General features: G+C 43.0%; 1 protein-coding gene across 3 annotated transcripts in view; it reads right to left on the reverse strand.

Annotated features, from left to right (window-relative positions):
* The window catches only part of LOC146358989 (uncharacterized), a 48,955-nt gene that overhangs the window by 18,698 nt on the left and 10,403 nt on the right, over nucleotides 1-19,854 (reverse strand). The window contains exon 3 of one of the 3 annotated variants that reach the window (XR_014787160.1): nucleotides 9,342-9,463. The exons of the other annotated variants lie outside the window; for them this stretch is intronic. The gene's annotated coding sequence lies outside the window, so the exon portion shown is untranslated. The remainder of the gene's footprint in view (nucleotides 1-9,341; nucleotides 9,464-19,854) is intronic. 3 annotated transcript variants of the gene reach the window in all.

A 19,854-nucleotide genomic window follows, 5' to 3' on the forward strand; every position in this document is an offset into this window, starting at 1 on the left:
ATCTACTTGAAGAAATTCTTCCAAACGCAATCCTGACCCACCGTAAGAACTTGCAGATTGATAGTTCTGTCAGGTCCATTTTGCCCTTGGTTCTTGATAGCATTTGGAATGATTGCTGTTCCGTCTAATGCTGTGATTCAGGCACTGTGGGCACTACTGCTGACATCAAACAAGCAAGGGCAAGGCTAGCTGACTTAAAGTAACAGCAACCTTTCAAAAATATGGATTTTACAGCACCAATGTTTGTAAGAGAAGAACTCCTGGGAGATTCCTTGGCCCACTATCCCACCCCCCAATACTGCAATCTTGACACACAGGGTAATGGCATCAACATTTGTTGTTGTTCAGTCGTTAAGTCGTGTCCGACTCTTCGTGACCCCATGGACCATAGCACGCCAGGCCTTCCTGTCCTGCGCTCTCTCCCGGAGTGTGCTCAAGTTCATATTCATTGGATTGGTGATGCTATCTAGCCATCTCATCCTCTGCTGTCCCCTTCTCCTTTTGCCTTCAATCTTTCCCAGCATCAGGGTCTTTTCCAGGGAGTTTTCTCTTCGCATTAGGTGGCCAAAATATTTGAGCTTCAGTTTCAGTATCTGTCCTTCCAATGAGCACTCAGGGTTGATTTCCTTTAGGATTGACTGATTTGACCTCCTTGCAGTCCAGGGGACTCGTAAGAGTCTTCTCCAGCACCACAGTTCGAAAGCATCGATTCTTCGGCGCTCAGCCTTCCTTATAGTCCAGCTCTCACAGCCATACATTACTACTGGGAAAACCATAGCTTTGATTAGACTGACCTTTGTTGGCAAGGTGATGTCTCTGCTTCTTACTATGCTGTCTAGGTTTGCCATAGCTTTCCTCACAAGGAGCAAGTGTCTTTTAATTTCATGGCTACAGTCACCATCTGCATTGATCTTGGAGCCCAAGAAAATAAAATCTGTCACTGCTTCCATTTCTTCCCCTTCTATATGCCAGGAAGTGATGGGGCCAGATGCCATGATCTTCGGTTTTTGTAATGTTGAGTTTCAGACCAGCTTTTGCACTCTCCACTTTCACCCTCAAAAAGAGGCTCTTTAGATCCTCTTCACTTTCTGCCATTAGAGTGGTATCGTCTGCGTATCTGAGGTTGTTGGTAATTCTCCCGGCAATCTTAATTCCGACCTGTGATTCATCCAACCTGGCATTTCTCATGATGTACTCTGCATATAAGTTAAATAAGCAGGGTGACAATATGCAGCCTTGTCGTACTCCTTTCCCAATTGTGAACCAATCGGTTGTTCCATGTCTGGTTCTTACTGTTGCTTCTTGTCCCTTGTACAGGTTTCTCAGCAGACAGATAAGGTGGTCTGGTACTCCCATCTCTTTCAGAATTTGCCACAGTTTGTTGTGATCCACACAATCAAAGGCTTTAGCATAGTCAATGAAGCAGAAATAGATGTTTTTCTGGAATTCTCTTGCTTTCTTCTTGATCCAGCGAATGTTGGCGATTTGATCTCTAGTTCCTCTGCCTCTTCGGAACCCAGCTTGTACTTCCGGTAGTTCTCGGTTCGCATACTGCTGAAGCCTAGCTTGTAGGATTTTGAGTATAACCTTGCTGACATGTGAAATGAGCGCAATTGTACGGTAGTTTCAACACTCTTTGGCATTGCCCTTCTTTGGAATTGGAATGTAAACTGACCTTTTCCAGTCTTGTGGCCACTGTTGAGTGTTCCAAATTTGCTGGCATATTGAGTGCAGCACTTTAACAGCATCATCTTTTAGGATTTTAAATAGCTCGGCTGGAATACTGTCATCTTCGCTAGCTTTGTTGTTACTAATGCTTCCTAAGGCCCACTTGACTTCACTCTCTAGAATGTCCGGCTCAAGTTCAGTGACCATACTATCATGGCTATCATGGACATTAAGATCTTTCCTGTATAGTTCTTCTGTGTATTCTTTCCACCTCTTCTTAATCTCATCTGCTTCTGTTAGGTCCCTGCCTTCTTTGTGCTTTATCATGCCCATCTTTGCACAAAACGTTCCCTTGAGATCTCCGATTTTCTTGAAAAGATCTCTAGTCTTTCCCATTCTATTGTTTTCCTTGATTTCTTTGCATTGTTCATTTAAGAAGGCCTTCTTGTCTCTCCTGGCTATTCTCTGGAACTCTGCATTCAGTTGGATATATCTTCCCCTTTCTCCCTTGCTTTTTGCTTCCCTTCTTTCCTCAGCTACTTGTAAAGCCTCATCAGACAGCCACTTGGCTTTCTTGCATTTCTTTTTCTTTGGGATGGATTGAGTTGCTGCCTCCTGAACAATGTTACGGACCTCCGTACATAGTTCCTCAGGCACTCTGTCTATCAGGTCTAATCCCTTAAATCTATTCCTCACCTCCACTGCATATTCATAAGGGATATGATTTAGGTCATACCTGAATGGTTTAGTGGTTTTCACTACGTTCTTCAATTTAAGCCAAAATTTTGCAACAAGAAGCTCATGATCTGAGCCACAGTCAGCTCCAGGTCTTGTTTTTACTGACTGTATAGAGCTTCTCCATCTTTGGCTGCAAAGGACATAATCAATCTGATTTCGATATTGCCCATCTGGTGATGTGCATGTGTAGAGTCACCTCTTGTGCTGTTAGAAAAGAGTGTTTGCTATGATCAGCGTGTTCGCTTGGCAAAACTCTATTAGCCTTTGTCCTGCTTCATTTTGTACACCAAGGCCATGCTTGCCTGTTATCCTGGTGATTTCTTGACTTCCTACTTTAGCATTCCAATCCCCTATGATGAAGAGGACATCTTTTTTTGGTGTTAGTTCTAGAAGGTGTTGTAGGTCTTCGTAGAACCAATCAACCTCTGCTTCTTTGGCCTCAGTGGTTAGGGCAGAGATTTGAATTACTGTGATGTTGAATGGTTTGCCTTGGATTTGTACTGAGATCATTCTGTCGTTTTTGAGATTGTACCCCAGTACTGCTTTTCCCACCCTTTTGTTGTCTACGAGTGTTACTCCATTTCTTCTAAGGGATTCTTGCCCACAGTAGTAGATATAATGGTCACCTGAATTACATTCGCCCATGCTTGTCCATTTTAGTTCTCTGATTCCCAGGATGTCGATGTTCAATCTTGCCATCTCATGTTTGACCACCTCCAGCTTACCTTGATTCATTGATCTTACATTCCAGGTTCCTAAGCAATATTGTTCTTTACAGCGTCGGATTTTCTTTTCACCACCAGACACATCCACAGCTGAGTGTCCTTTCGGCTTTGGCCCAGCCGCTTCACTCTTTCTGGCGCTACTTGGAAATACCCTCTGCTCTTCCCCAGTAGTATATTGGACACCTTCCGACCTGAGGGGCTCATCTTCCAGCGTCATCTCTTTTAGCCTTGTGACATGTTCCATGGGGTTTTCTTGGCAAGAATACTGGAGTGGGTTGCCATTTTCTTCTCCAGTGGACCACATTTTGTCAGAACTCTCTGCCATGACCTGTCCGTCTTGGGTGGCCCTGCACAGCATAGCTTATGGCTTCACTGAGTTACGCAAGCCCCTTCGCCACAGCAAGGCAGTGATCCATGAAGGGGGGCATCAACATTATCAACACTCAAAGTGAAATCCCTGACTGTTAATGGTCTCTTTCACAAGCAAAAACAACAACAACAAAATCAGAGCCATGACCTCCAGGGTTTCCAGTGATTACAGTACAATTTGTATACAAACCTACTGCCTTTTCCTTCATTTTTTGAAAGCAGAGTTCTTGCATGGACTGATCAAAATCTTTCCTTAAGGTAAACTGCACAGGCCTGCAAGTGAGCTTAGTATGAACTTCCGGAAGCAGCTGCAGTGGCTATCAAAACCCTGACTGTAGTCAACCAGTAAACTTCACCATCAGAACAAGAGTACTTCTGTTAGATGGGTGTGTTGACCTTTTGCTGCTCTTTCCGTGGCAGGCAGGTGTGGGCCCAATACCTGTTTGTTAAGAGTTGTACGTAAAAAGGGTCAGGAAAGCAAAAATCTGAGTCACTGTCTGCTCAAGTCCCAACTAAAATAATTTAATTTTCCAACCAGTTCAGTTTTCCTTCATTTAATCCTGAAGAAGAAACAGCAAAGAATCTTACCCTGAACCCCTGACCTTTTGAATGTATACCCCCATCCCAGATGATTCATCTGTTTACCTTAAGACAATTAAATGTGACTCAGATTAAATAACCTTTAAAACCAAAGGAACATGTGCTAAAAACAGACCAGATCCCACCCTATCCCATGCCAAGGACTGAGGCAGCTAGTATCAATGTTGATCAGTCCCTAGGGGGGAGCTGCAAAGAAATGGAGGCTGGGGAGGCAGTCAAAAGAAAACATTGATATTACTTAGCAAGGGGGGCCCAGCAGGTGGAGCTGTTTCAGAAGAATCCACTTGTCCTGTGCTATGTCCACATTCCTTAGAGCTCAGCTACCCTTCCATCAGAAAACCAAACTCTGCTGGTGTGTTACTCCTTCTCATAGCAGTAGAGCTGAATGTCTGAGTCGAAGGCAGTTGAATTCAATGGTACCCCAGTTGATAGCACAGCTTTTGCTAGCATGTGAAATATTGCAGCACTAGAGGCTGGTCAAATAGAAGCAATCTGTTTCATCATGAACAAATTAGATCAATGATAGAAATTGTGTTTTGTTTTGTTTTGTTTTATTCTTTACTGTTGTTACAGAGGACTGTGATGCGGACTCCCGAAAATTTTTAGAGTGTTTAAAATAATAGTAATAACAACAACAACTATAATAATAGCTGAAAACATGTTTAAGGATCTATAGGATGATCATAATTTCTTTTGCACAGCACAGTTGTAATCTGAGCTGTTTTGTGCAGCGTAGTCCTATGCAAGCTTATGCAGCAGTTTATACCCACTGATTTAGTCCTTGGTAAGTGTGTTTAGCATTGTCATCAGAATCTCAAACAGTTTTGTCTTCATGGTAGAACTCTTTCGAAAGGGTCTCGAGCTCAGTTGTAGAGCACATGCTTCGCATGCAGAAGGTCCAATGTGTTCAGTCCCTGTCATATCCATGAGAAGAGAAGAAGAGCCCTGCTGGATCAGACCAAGGATCCATCTCGTCCAGCATTCTGTTCACACAGTGGCCAACCAGCTCCCCCCGGGAAACACACAAGCAGGATATGAGTGCAACAGCACCCTCCCACCCACGTTCCCCAGCAACTGGCATACACAGGCATGCCTCTGATACTGGAGGTAGCCTATAGCCATCAGGGCCAGTAGCCATTGATAGCCTTCTCCTCCAGGAATTTGTCCAATCCTCATTTAAAGCCATCCAAATTAGTGACCAACACTACATCTTGTGGTAGTGAATTCCATATATGCACTCTGTGAAGTCCTGTCCCGAATCTCCCACTGATCAGCTTCATGGGATGACCCCACTGGGTTCTAGTATTATGAGAGAGGGAGAAAAATGTCTCCCTATCCACTTTCTCCACACCATGCATAATTTTCCTCACCTCTATCATGTCTCCCTTCCCTTGCCTTTTCTCCAAGCTAAACAATCCCAGCTGCTGTAACCTTTCCTCACAGGGGAGTTGCTGCAGCCCCTTGATCATCCACTTAAAAGGATCTTACCAGGGCTGTAAAATTGACAATAATAAGCTAGGTGAGCCAATACACTGACTTTCTATTAGTCAAGTTCATATGCCTTTGCATGCCATCTAATTCATGACAGGGTGAATCACCCTGCCAGCTTTAGACTTCAGTGGAGATGCTTGAGGAATTCAATCTTTGTGAATTCCAATGTGAATGCACACGATCCACACCTCTGGGACAGATGTGCAGATCAGAACATAATTATCCTTCCAATTTTGCACTTCTCCAAATTTTGAAGTGCAGTTCTTTCACTCAAAAAATGTACCAAAAATGGATTTTAAAATGTATGTTTTAGGATTAAAAAATGTTTGGAAATGTGTGCTTTGAGATAAGGTATATTAATAAATGTGTATTTTAAGAGAAAACATATTCAAAAAGACGTATTTAAATATCTATTTAAACAAAATCATTTCATGCAGTTTAACCCCACCCCTATAAATTAATGCAAAAATGGGATGAAATGGATTTATCAATTCACCCATGCAAAACTAACATAGACCAGAAACAGACTGATCTGTTTGTCTCTAGTCATTAGTGTTTCACTCATAGTGTACCTCACTGTTTGCAGCCTGGTCATTTACAGGTAAGTTCTGACCCATCATTTTGGAAATATACATATTGGAACAGATTTCTGACCCCATTTACTTAAAAATGTCTTGTTGGTATCAATAGTTGTCACTCTTGAGTAAAGTTGATCATGCTAGCCAAAAAGGATAATTGTAACTAAATGGATGTATAAAGCCAAAGTGGAGGACTGAGAAACTGGAAGATGTCTGATTGCTTTAACCACGAGAGCAATACAGTTAAAAAAAACAATGCTGTTTTTGATGCTATATGGATCTTAGAAATCCAGAGGCTAACTTCTGTTCTGAAAAACAACTAACATCAGGCTACCGAAGCCCTGATTGTGTGCCTCCAAATGTGCTCCCATACTTTGGTTGGTGCATGGAGGTGTCCTTCATGGATTTTCATTTGATCAGTATATCAGGCTACAAGAAACAGCATAAAGAGGACACGAGGAGATTGCAGGCGTTTTAGAAATCCAATGCTTTTATTGGCTGTTACTGGATATGTCACCAATGTTTGTAATATTTGGTCTGGAATGCAGACCATGGCAACTTGTAATGTCACTGTCGATATAAGAACATAAGAAGACTGGGGGCCTATCTAGTCCACTATTATGTCTGTTACCTCACAAAGTACACGAATTTGGGACCCCCAAAAGGAGATGCACAGCAATCCCAAAGGCATTTAGGAGAAAAATACCCCTCAGGCATTCTCCAATGTTGCTTGTACTTACTGGTCCCAATTCAAGCCTAAGGGAATTCACCTATCACACCAGGGAGTTAACTATTAAGTCGTTTAGTCAGCATGTGGATTGTTTCTGATTCAGACCAATAAATGTTCAGCAACACCTTTGGCACACCTGAACTGGCTCAAATAGGAAAACCAAAATAATATTCACTTTATAGGGCTGATTGTAACTCATTCCCTCAAAGCCTGGGCCAGTGGTAGACTGCTGCACTCCACGGTGCCATGGACTCTGGTTGCCACAATGACTACAGATGCTGCCTATCCTGTATGGCAGGGGTGGACAACTTGTGGCCCTCCAAGCGTTTTGGCCTACAATTCCTATTAGCCCTAGCCAGCACAGTCAGTGTGAGGCATGCTGGGAGTTGTAGGCCAAAACATCTGGAGGGCCACAGGTTGCCCACCCCTGCTGTAAGGGAACTCAGAATTACATGCACTACTATGTGAATGCCTCTTGGAACGAGAAGGTTTCAGCCACATCATCCATCAGAAAACTCTGTCGGCATGGCTACTTTTATTTTTGTGAGGTCAAGGGGAGGCACTCTGCCATGAGCAGAAATGCTTCTTTCCCATATCCTTTGCTAGACTGTCTTCCCAGTTTGCTAGAGCAGACGGCGGCCATAAAGCAGCCAGTCTCCATTCTGCCCAGTCCTTACTCTCGAAGAAGGCAATGTACAGAAGCCTGGGCAAAGCCCAGAATGTATAAAAATCCTCCCAGATAGTACTATTTTTATATGCTCATGATTCATTCTGGTTGGGGCCAATGAGTGTACCACCACATTACATGCTTTTCCTTTCCTTTCTTTCTTTTTTTTACAAGGCCTTATTCTTAACTAGTAACTTGCATTTTATTGTCCAGGTTTTGTTACATTTAGGTTAAAACAGAAACGTTCAAATAATAGTTCAGGATCATTTCTGGTTTAGGAAAAGAAAGGTAGAGTTGGTTTGACTCCATACTTCTTAAAAGTCATTAGTGTAAAAGGCGTAAGCAAGAGGATACTTGTCAATTATCAATGCTGGTTGTTGTCATACATGAGAAATAGGTTAGTATTTCTCCCAAGACTGACAGTGCAATCCTATACATGTCTACTTGGAAGTAAGTCTCATAGAACTTATTGGGACTTATTCCCAGGAACATCAGTTTAGGACTGCAGCCTATTATTGTGGGTGGCTTGTTCCCCCACCACCTGGGAGGGAAATTAAAAGGGGGGGAAAAGAAACTTTGTCTAAAATAGTGTTTCCCAATTTGGTGCCCTCCAGATGTTTGGACTACAACTTCCAGAATTCCTGACCATTTGTCATGCTGGCTGGGAGTGATGGGAGTTGAGTCCAAAACATCTGGAGGACTCTAGGTTGAGAAAAGTGATCTAAAAGCAGTTAGGGCTAGCTGAAACTTACAGGAGGGATCCAATTTTCAGATTTGTTTCAATATCCCTCTATTGTAGACTCCTAAAGAATTGGGTCAATTCCAGTTTTGGCTGGGTACAGCTGCTTGGTGGTGGCAGCGACTTTTTCAGTGTAGCAGCTTGTATTAATTCAAGAACCCATATATGTGTGTGTATTTTCACTCATTGGAGCAATGTATCATAATGTTTGTAGTCTTTAAAGCCACATAAGCATCAACACATTCTTCTTGTGCATTTTTAATTGTTACTATACTGCATTATGACTTGTGTAATATAAAACTGCATGAACATATAATTCCCATGTGGAAGATAATGACATAGAATTTTAGCATAACTGAGATGTTTGGGTGGCAACAGGTCAGAATAGTCTGAGACTACAGAATCCTTTCTGTCATGGTACTGAAAACCTTGAAGTTGTGAATAATGGACATGCAGCACATTCAGTGAATTTAGATGAGGCTTCCTATACTTCCTAATTAATGTTCTGTGTTGATGAAACCACAGGTTTTGATTTATATTCTGTCAACAAATGTGGTACCGGCCCTACTGTTTATATTTTGGACAGTAAACTGAGGCTGGAATTATTGCTCCTCCTGCCTTGTCCTAGTTCTGCAGAGAATGAGGACCTCTTGCCAGTATACACCAGCCTTCCTCAACTTGGTGTCCTCCAGATGTGTTGGACTACAACTCCCAGCATTCCTGACCGTTGGTCATGCTGACTGGGGCTTAATGACATTGTGGTCCAACACATCCGGAGGGTACTAGATTGGGGAATGCTGGTATAGACCATCATTATCTTCTGACTGCTGAGCCACAAGGCAAACTTGGGAGAGAATTCTCCATTAATAGACATCCTTTCTTTTCTGCTTTGACAATCCCCTTCCATTGATACACAGTTCATTGAAGATACGTCTTTAGGACACATCCCCATTACACCCAAGAATTTGGAATCGGGGGGCAGTTTGCTTTGTTCTGGGGTCTCTCTGCTCTTATTCTAATCTGAATGAATACTCACTAGCTTGGGTTGGGTCTTTGGTCCTCTCTGATCCTGGCCACTTAGGTTAGATGTAGAAAAGTTTTCCTGTGCCCTCTAGATTCTTCTGTTGCCCATGTATTCTTCTAGTCGAGATGAAGCTGCTAAGATTTTGTTTGAGGTTAAATACATTATAATAATGCTAATCTAAAATCTGCCCCAAAGTTGAATGTCTGTGCTCATCTGACTCTGCGATATCGCTTCTGTCAACCCTGTGTTCACAGTACATCTGTTTACTCATATGCCTGTATTTTGGCTGGAGTAAGCAGCAGCAGACTTCCTCAGTTAAGCATCCCCTTTATGCCACATCCCAGCCTTTCAGGATACATTATACCTCCCAGGATATGAATATCCAGCGGCAGACTATCCTCAGGGTTGCAGTCACACAAATGCCATAGATGTAGATCAGAATTGGTTCCTCCTAAGTGCCAAGTGACACTGGCGATATAACTATAGCGTTCTCTTCTTGTTGCATGTAGAATAACTTGGAATGCACCCCCAAGAAATTCAGCCAGCCGCCCTCATGCTATTCTAAGACCTTATACTTTCCTGTCAGCACCTCTACTATCCATTTTAGCCTCGCCACCAGCATTATGTCTGAAAATGATTTCAGACTATTTGGTCGTCGTCACTTATGCATCATCTATCCCAGCTTTACACCTACAGTTATGTAAACTGCGTAAACTTCTCCCAGTGAGCACATGGCCTCGCTTGCGTGGAGGAAATGCGCAAAATGGACAGAACAACGGCATGGGCTTTAAGCTTGCACGTCTTTGGAACTGATGACACACGTCTAGCAGGAGGAAACCTTTGTTGATCTTGAAACATATTCTTGTCATATATAAACAGGTTTACTGTTCCATATTTAAAAAAGTCTGCGACATCTTTACGAAGGAAAAGAGGACCTCTCCCCCAACTCTTTTTTTTTTCAACTCGATGTGCTTCTAAAATTCAGACACATGTATTTTAGTATAATAAAATGGATTTCTTTAAACATTTTCCTCTCCTGCTATATACAGCATCTGTTCTCACAGCATCTGCCTCTGAGCAATAATCAGGGGGAAATGGGGGCAGAGAGAAGAATAGACTTCTAAAGGGGAGGTATCTGAAAAAACGTGTTCTGCAAACTTTCTTCCCCCTTGCTTTATTCAATTGCTTTTTTACTTTTTAACTACTATTATGAAAGGGAATAGTAGGGCTCACAGTAGGAGTACATGGTTGGTGGGGCTGATCTCTCCCTGGCACAATGGGTAGGTATCTGGTATCTTTTCCTTGGGGCAGTTGGTGGAAGATGGCCCTGGGGTAGGGGGAATCCAGCTGGAACAGGAGCAGGGGGCCGGTGTCATCCTTATCTCTCCTGGAATCTTTCCCGCAGGACAGTTGATGATAGGTAGTCTGGGTAGGTGGGGAGTCCAGCTGGAACAGGCCCTGAGGCCTTCTTCCCCTGCCTTTCTCCTCAAATCCTTCCCACAGGGCAGTTGATGGTAGATCTCTTTCTAGATCTACATTAGTGTTTTTTATCAGTATTGAAGGGCACATTACGTATTCTGTGTACCATTTTTCTAGCATAATTTCCCACTTCTTATTCCATATGATCCAAAATACCGCAACAGACGTCACTGTGTGTGCTATGAAGTATACATGTACGAGAAGGATATCGTGTCACCGGGATGGGATTGTATTGACACGAACTGTAGATTCTGGCCCTGGAATCGTTCCCACAAAGATTTATGAAGTGCCTTTATGGTGAAAACAGAGCTTGGAGAATCCCTGCCCCAAAGTCAATGGTCTCTTTCTAGCTATCCAAATGCAGGGAAAGAAATTGGTGAGGTGGGGCTTATCTGATTTTTCCCCCTTCCTACCAGCAGACTTAGAAGGTAGCTGTGATTAAACTGGTACAAGTTAAAAACATGCACGTATCTTCACTAAGTCACAATCATGGAAATTCTTTCACACACATACATCACCTCCAAGCAATTAATGTGTGGCTAAAATTATTCTGCTTTTCCCTATCACAGGGCCTGTGTTAAAGCCAAAGGGGAAAACGTTTGACACCGGCTTGTAATCATCTGTGTCTGAAGGGATCGAGCCTTCTCATCTAAGATTTTTTAGCAACTTGGAACAAGACACTGCACTTCTTTGGATGAATCGGGTGTTATGGGAAGGTGAGAAAGTGCCACTCTTGTGGTTTAATTAAGGTCCTTGGCGAGGTTCTTGCCAATGTATTGTTATGCCCAGTGGGGCTTTCTCTGTGTGCAAAGGCACAGGACGGCTCTGAAGGGGAGGGAGAAAATAGTGTGGGAAGATGGTGGCGCTGTGTGACAGCTGCGAACGACAAATACCATTCTAGCTTATGGCTATGTGTTCCAGCCCTGTTGGAAAATTACGTCTTAAATAACAGATCATGAAAGAGCAACGCTGACGAGGTCTGTAATTTAGTCCTGAGAGGAAATTCTTCATTCATCAAGCGTACAGGAGGCTAAATTAGGTCTCTTTGGAGTGAGACTTTGTTGGCAGTTTTCTGCAAGGGTAGCTTCTACCTTTTGGAATAGATCTGGCCAAGAAATATTGTTTCCGAGGGCTGCTCTGGTTCTCAGATCTACACAGTTGGGCGGGGGGGGGGGGGGAGAGAGAGAGAAGGCCTTTCTCCAAAACAGCCCCAGAGTTGCAGAGCAGCTGTCTTGATGGGCACATTTCTTGAGGTTTGGTGAATGACTCGGATGTTGCCCTATGGATGGGGCTGCTGGAGAAATATTTTGAAAGGCAAGTGAGCCTTGTTGTTCACATGCAGCCTTTTGAAATCCAGTATTCAGTTACTGATTATGATATACAATAAATATCTAATTATAGTGGCACTCAATTTATAAATCTGATTGCATACATTGCATGTAGATCACATTGTGAACATTATTCTTATCTTTGGAGTAATGCAGTTTGGTCACAATTTGTCCCTGGTTTCATATTGTCCAGATCAGGGGCATTGAACCTTTGGCCCACTTGGGGTCCCAATCTGGACCTACAGGGTTCCCCAAATGGGCGTAGTTCCTTTCCCCCAACACAATTGTTTGGCGGTTTCCTGGCTTTTGTGCAGTTCTTCTCCATTCTAAAAGGTTGATATGCCTCTCCTATGGCTTTATTACTGGCAGGAAGAGTGTTCAGCTAAAATATACTGGTATTCTGGGCCCCACCCCTTTTGTCTTTGGCCCCACCCACCACTGGAATGCAGAACTTCTTTGAAAGTGAATTCAGCCCTTGGGCTGAGACATTCAAAACCCTTGATCCAGATTGTGCTGTAAGCCATATCTTAGGTGTATCTAGATTTAAAATATATTACCAAAGTGCAAGGGATGGACCTAACCAAGAGGCCTCAAAAATGCAAGTATAATCTCTAGAAGTTATAAAGGGAAGCAGGTCTGCCTACTACCCACTGCTCTTGTCCTGAATGTGGACATATTATGATAACTGAAAACATGACTACACAGCTGGGCCACTTTGTCTCATTATCTTACTTGTGTCTCTACCTTGGTGTCACTGCACAATATTCCTATATATAAATAGCTGTCCTGAGGATTGTGAGTTTGGTTGCTGTTTGTATTTAAACAGCCATGGACACCTAGGCAGAAACAGTTCCTTTAGATGTAGTGCATTTAAAAAGTGAGTCAAAATCCAAAAAAGATCTCTGTGGTATCGTGAAGCTGTCAAGATTGTGAAGGTCTGAAAGAACATCCTCCCTCATTTTAGAGAGATCACAAGCAGTCCAAGTAAAGTGATGTCTATGTGCAATTGTATCTTTTTAAGAAAGGTAAACAGTGACACCCCGATCAATGGACAGGCAGGATAATAGAAAATTATTTCCTCAAGTGAAATTTTTAATTTCACCTTTTCACAAACTTTAATACACCTTTTAACAAAGAAACGAGGAAGCAGAGTTATGAAAATCATGGTTATGAAATTGGATGATGTGGACACTGTACCAGTTATCTCAGGTAGAGTGGCCATGTGCTCTGCGTTACAGAAGGCAGACCTCCATTTGAAAGTGTCCTCCGCTTGAAGGATTGTCCGGTCCAAGCCTGTTTTAAAGATGGAGATCTGCCAGAAGGGAGAGCGAGCACAGGGGCCTTGAAGGGGCCCATCCACAGTGAGGCCCTGGACAGCAGGCTGAGCAGGCACACAGGCTGCCTGGCCACAGTCTTCCCCACTACAGCGAGTTGTATTGTGTTTCTATTTAAATTATAGGAGTTATTTCTAAATTTGCATCCATCCATATAAATTAGCGTATGATATGAAAATGTTATCCAATGTGTTTCCTCTTTTGGGCAATGCCTAAGTGTCCTACAGTTACCACGCACCATTTTGAATGGTTGACTTTGGAATGACTGACATTTTTCCAGCAATCTAATTTTATTCTAGCCCACCTATCAAGAAAAATAACAACCTGCTTATATCCACGGAGAAATTGCTGAACAATTGATTGATTATTTTTTGGTTATTAGTCTCTTGCATTTACCTTGGCCCCAGATATGAACAGCTACACAATTTGAAAAATTCCTATATTACAAATGGTAACCTGGGTATAGTTTGACTTCTCTCCTTTCTCCTTTTCTCTTTTCCTTTGTCAGAGACATCTGGCTAGTTAAGATGACTCCCTTGAGCTGTTCCCCAATATGTGGGAATTCCAATTAAAAGAGGCTTGTTCAGAGCAAGGTGTCAGTCCCTTCCAGTTTTCTTTTGTCAATGAGCATTTTCTCAATAAAAATAAACACTTTCTTATGTACTGGGGGGGGGGGGAGAGAATGATCTGAACTATATCGTATAACAAAGATGATGCAGCCTCCCCAATGCTTGATTGCCTCAGGCCCCCTTCTTACGTTACACCAATGGCGTGGGAAGTGCAGCAGGGTAAAGAGGATGCAGCATTAGTGCAAAATTTCATGGATGATGGTCACACTGTACAGAATTTGGAGAGGGAGGAGGGTTGGGAACACATGAGGCATTACAGGTTTTATTGAACCACCTTGAACTTTCATTGTCAAAGATGCTTTTTCCATTTATAAAACTGACACTAGTCAATCATTCAGATGGAATGAAGAGATGAATGAACATGGGTGCTTTTTGGGGGGTGACCTTGGAGTGTATTGTGGCACCTTACTCGTCAGTTTAAAAGATAGCTTCTTCTTTAGTAAACTTGCCTGCTTGTTTTTGCCAGGACAGTCTAGAGGCCATCATGGTAGGTTACTTCAAATGTGTGCTAACAAGCACTGGCAGCGTCCCACAGCATGCGAGACTCTTATAGGAGTTGAGCACTGTGGTTCCCGAGTCTCTGCAGGAGTTCCCAAGCACAGTATAATGTAATGTAAATTCCTTTAAAATTTTTAGATGGACTTCCTTTCTATACATTCTTTTGATTTTGATTTATAATGCCACAGAAACATATACATAAATATCTGTGAAAAGTCTATCTTGGGGAAGCTTTTCATTATGGCTCTCAAGAGTTTTTTAAAAGTTGCAATCCTGTACTAACTTACTTGGGAGTAAGCTCTGTTGAAATTAATGGGTCTTTCTTCTGAGTTATCAAGTATAGGATTGCACTGTTAATCACTTTAAAAAATTGGAGATTTAGTGTGTGCGCGTGCGTGCGCGTGCACATGCCTGTATATTCTTTATATACTTCTTGGCACAGTGAGCGTGTCTTTTCTGTAATTAAATAATTAAAACAGGTCTTCTGAACCTCTGAGAAGTGATTCAGCTCAGCCAGCATCAGGAAGCTGTGAGACTTCTATTATTGTTGTACGTTATGCGGATTTCAGAAGCTTTGCATCCAAATAGGCTTTTGGTGAAAATCTCCTGAAAGGGGATCAAGTGACTGGTTACCTACAGAGCCTCTGTAACCCTTGGGTTGCAATCATGCACATATACATTGTGGGTAAACCCCACTAAACACATGAGACTGACTTCCAAGTAAACATGCATAGGATTTTGCTGTTGGACATTGTTCAAAGAATTTTTAGCTCCTGTGTCCTCATCCATATAATCTGAGCTACCTTTCAACAGTTATTATCCTGTAGTTATTTGAAATATGTATATTTATATGAAGATATGACTTATACATTATTTATTTCTGATTTGTTATTTCTAGTGATGCTCTTCTATTTCTTTGTTGATCTAGGTTAAGCTCTTTTGTGTTTGTTCCAGGATCCAAAGATCCCCTTACATGCACTTAAAGTAATACCAGGACTTATATGACTTCTGCAGTTGCAACAAGATAATGTATGATGTAATATGAGCTGGGAATAGTTGGAACTGTCTGTTTCCAGTCCATGTCAATTTCACATGTGTTCATTCATTGATCCATGTCATCCTGTTGTTGCATTAATTTATGACTTTAAAAAGTCACCACAAATATTTTTATTGAAATGTATTTATTTTATTTATTTATTGCATTTATACCCTGCCTTTTTTCCTCTTGCAAGGAACCCAAGGCGGCTTACATTATCCTCCTCCTCTCCATTTTATCCTCACAACAACAACCCTGTGAGGTGGGTTGGGCTGAGGGTCTGTGACTGGCCCAAAGTCACCCAGTGAGCTTCCATGGCTGAGTGGGGACTAGAACCAGGATCTCCCAGCTCCTAGTCCAACACTCTTGTATATTTTGGAGTGTCTACTCTTTTCTCATAAAACAGGCATTTCTTAATGTACCTTTTCTCAATGTACTCAACTTTCCATCTATTTTATCCTAAAATTTGCTACCTTTTTTGAGCCAAGAATTGCATCACAACATTTGGGGAAGTGCAAAATCCAGAGGAAAACTGTGTTTCAATCTGTACATTAGGACAGAGATGCAAACCGGGTCAGTTCATATCAGGATTTGCAAAGAACTAGTTCCTTCCTCAAGCATTGCTAATATGGTCTGGCTGCTGTTTTGCCATAAAGCTCAGTCTGCCTACCTACACACATTCCATCTGCCATTCCTCATGCTGTTTCAAATGTTGCTGCCGACGATCCTCTGAGTGTTGAGTAGTATGGGGGTTATAATTAAAAAGGGTGAGACATCAAAAGTCCTTGAAAGGGGCGGGCCTCATGCATCCCTCAGCTGCACTCCATGAGTCCTCGATGCCTACTGGCACCATCCATAGCTTCAGTATGATCAAGCCATGGCTAGGGGTGTCAGAGAAATCTGTTTTGCGGGTGGAGTTCAATGAGTTTTCCTAGGCTCAGCCCCCTAGACTTCATTTTGATTCCCACTGTGGCGCACAATTCTATCTGCGACGAGTCATGCCAGTTCGTGGATTTTCTGGGAATTTTGCACATGGGGGGGGGGGAGATTCTGCAATTTGTGCAAAGTATGGCCCAATTTGTGCAAATTACCCAAGTTATGGCCAAATTTGTGTAACTTGTGCAAATCCGGCCACAATTTGCACAAGTTGCAGAACCTTCCAAAAAAGAAAATGCACAAAAAAGTTCCTGGAATTTGGAAAAGAGACCGCAGCTTGATTTGCAGACACAAATTGAGTTGAACACACAACAGAACTTCATTGAGCCAAAGAAGAACCAGATTTCCCAGCGACGGACATCCCTAGCCATGGCTACAGGGGGAAAAAGAAGAGGCACCAGAAGGCAGGCCATCTGGCATATGCATGAGTCAGAGCCAGAGGCCAAACCGCAGAGCATGGCAATTTAGGCACCATGCTCTGTAGTTTGGCCAGTAAGCTTACACTTGTGCTCTGCCTGCCTGCTGGCCTCTCCTCCCTTCTCATTCACCTCATGGCAGCAACTTGATCAAAGTGAAGGTATGGGAGATGCCAGGGGGCATTGGGGGCCACAGTGTATTAGGCCTCCTGTTCTGCCTCCTGAGAGAAGGGGAGAGAGCTTAGGAATTGAACCACCTGCCTGCTGATCTCCTTCAGCTGGTAACATTTTGCTGTGCTTTCGGAACTGCCTGGGAAACAGGATGAGAACAAAATAAAACAGAAGTTTAAGATGTTTGAGTTTAGTGTGCATGTGTGAGCAAGAGAGAGACATAGAGAGAGAGAGGATGGATGGATGGATGGTAGATAAATGGGGTGTAGGTGGGTGGGAGAGAGTAATGGATAATATATGAATGGGGTCTCCTGCCTTGCCTACTGCCAGCCTGCAGGCCCCAACCACTTTTCTCCGCTCTCTACTTCAAAAATGTTGCTCACCTTATTAGGCAGGGACAAGGAATGAGGAATGGTTTTGGTTCTTTCCTGTATGATTTTGGGTATATAACTGCTTAGTGCGCTTACTTGATCTGCGGAGTGAAGACATGTGGTGTATGTTTGTGGTGTGTGTGGTTCTTTTCCTTACACCATTAGTAACCTTTATGTTCTAGCTTTTTCCTTATAAAGGCCATGCTGAGCCTGCACCTGATGCTGCAGTCCTGAGCCCCGCCTATTTTCTCGCATCCTATCCGGGTCAGTGAGAGTTAAGGTGCAGCTTTAATACGTCAGATGTTGGGACCATCTCTCCCAGCTCTCATTGTACCTGTTCTGTGGCACTAGTGTCCTGAAGTAAACATCAACGTTGTGCCGGCATAGCGTTGGTTCATCTTCAGAAGGAGTAGCCTCAGTCACCAGCAGTCACCCAAAGCTGTTAAGCATAAAGGGTTGGAGATGAGCTGTGGTGGTGCAAGCCTAAAGTGATCTTGACTACTGTGGAATCCTGTGTTTTGGCCCAAATAGGCATCCATGATAAATATAATAGTAGCTCTTTCCAGTGTTGTTAGAAGTACAGGGCAGTTGTGTGTTGTTGTTCAGTCGTTCAGTCGTGTCCGACTCTTCGTGACCCCATGGACCATAGCACGCCAGGCCTTCCTGTCCTGCGCTCTCTCCCGGAGCGTGCTCAAGTTCATATTCATTGCATCAGTGATGCTATCTAGCCATCTCATCCTCTGCCGTCCCCTTCTCCTTTTGCCTTCAGTCTTTCCCAGCATCAGGGTCTTTTCCAGGGAGTTTTCTCTTCGCATTAGGTGGCCAAAATATTGGAGCTTCAGCTTCATTATCTGTCCTTCCAATGAGCACTCAGGGTTGATTTCCTTTAGGATGGACTGATTTGACCTCCTTGCAGTCCAGGGGACTCGTAAGAGTCTTCTCCAGCACCACAGTTCGAAAGCATCAATTCTTCGGCGCTCAGCCTTCCTTATAGTCCAGCTCTCACAGCCATACATTACTACTGGGAAAACCATAGCTTTGATTAGACGGACCTTTGTCGGCAAGGTGATGTCTCTGCTTCTTACTATGCTGTCTAGGTTGGCCATAGCTTTCCTCCCAAGGAGCAAGCGTCTTTTAATTTCATGGCTACAGTCACCGTCTGCGGTGATCTTGGAGCCCAAGAAAGTAAAATCTGTCACTGCTTCCATTTCTTCCCCTTCTATATGCCAGGAAGTGATAGGGCCAGATGACATGATCTTAGTTTTTTTAATGTTGAGTTTCAAACCAGCTTTTGCACTCTCCTCTTTCACCCTCAACAAGAGGCTCTTGAGATCCTCTTCGCTTTCTGCCATTAGGGTGGTATCGTCTGCATATCGGAGGTTGTTGATAATTCTCCCGGCAATCTTAATTCCGACCTGTGATTCATCCAACCCGGCATTTCTCATGATGTACTCTGCATATAAGTTAAATAAGCAGGGTGACAATATGCAGCCTTGTCGTACTCCTTTCCCAATTTTGAACCACTCGGTTGTTCCATGTCTGGTTTTTACTGTTGCTTCTTGACCCTCGTACAGGTTTCTCAGGAGACGGGTAAGGTGGTCTGGTACTCCCATCACTTTCAGAATTTGCCACAGTTTGTTGTGATCCACACAATCAAAGGCTTTAGCGTAGTCAATGAAGCAGAAATAGACGTTTTTCTGGAATTCTCTTGCTTTCTCCATGATGCAGCGAATGTTGGCGATTTGATCTCTAGTTCCTCTGCCTCTTCGAAACCCAGCTTGTACTTCCGGTAGTTCTCGGTTCGCATACTGCTGAAGCCTAGCTTGTAGGATTTTGAGCATCACCTTGCTGGCATGTGAAATGAGCGCAATTGTGCGGTAGTTTGAACACTCTTTGGCGTTGCCCTTCTTTGGAATTGGAATGTAAACTGACCTTTTCCAGTCTTGTGGCCACTGTTGAGTGTTCCAGATTTGTTGGCATATTGAATGCAGCACTTTAACAGCATCATCTTTTAGGATTTTAAATAGCTCGGCTGAAATACCGTCATCTCCGCTAGCTTTGTTGTTACTAATGCTTCCTAAGGCCCACTTGACTTCACTCTCTAGGATGTCTGGCTCAAGTTCAGTGACCGCACTATCATGGCTATCAGGGACATTCAGATCTTTCCTGTATAGTTCTTCTGTGTATTCTTGCCACCTCTTCTTAATCTCATCTGCTTCTGTTAGGTCCCTGCCTTCTTTGTCCTTTATCATGCCCGTCTTTGCACAAAACGTTCCCTTGAGATCTCCAATTTTCTTGAAGAGATCTCTAGTCTTTCCCATTCTGTT

This window comes from Heloderma suspectum, chromosome 1 (assembly GCF_057233095.1).
Source record: "Heloderma suspectum isolate Gila_16-S chromosome 1, 16-S_ref, whole genome shotgun sequence".
NCBI lineage: Eukaryota > Metazoa > Chordata > Lepidosauria > Squamata > Helodermatidae > Heloderma > Heloderma suspectum.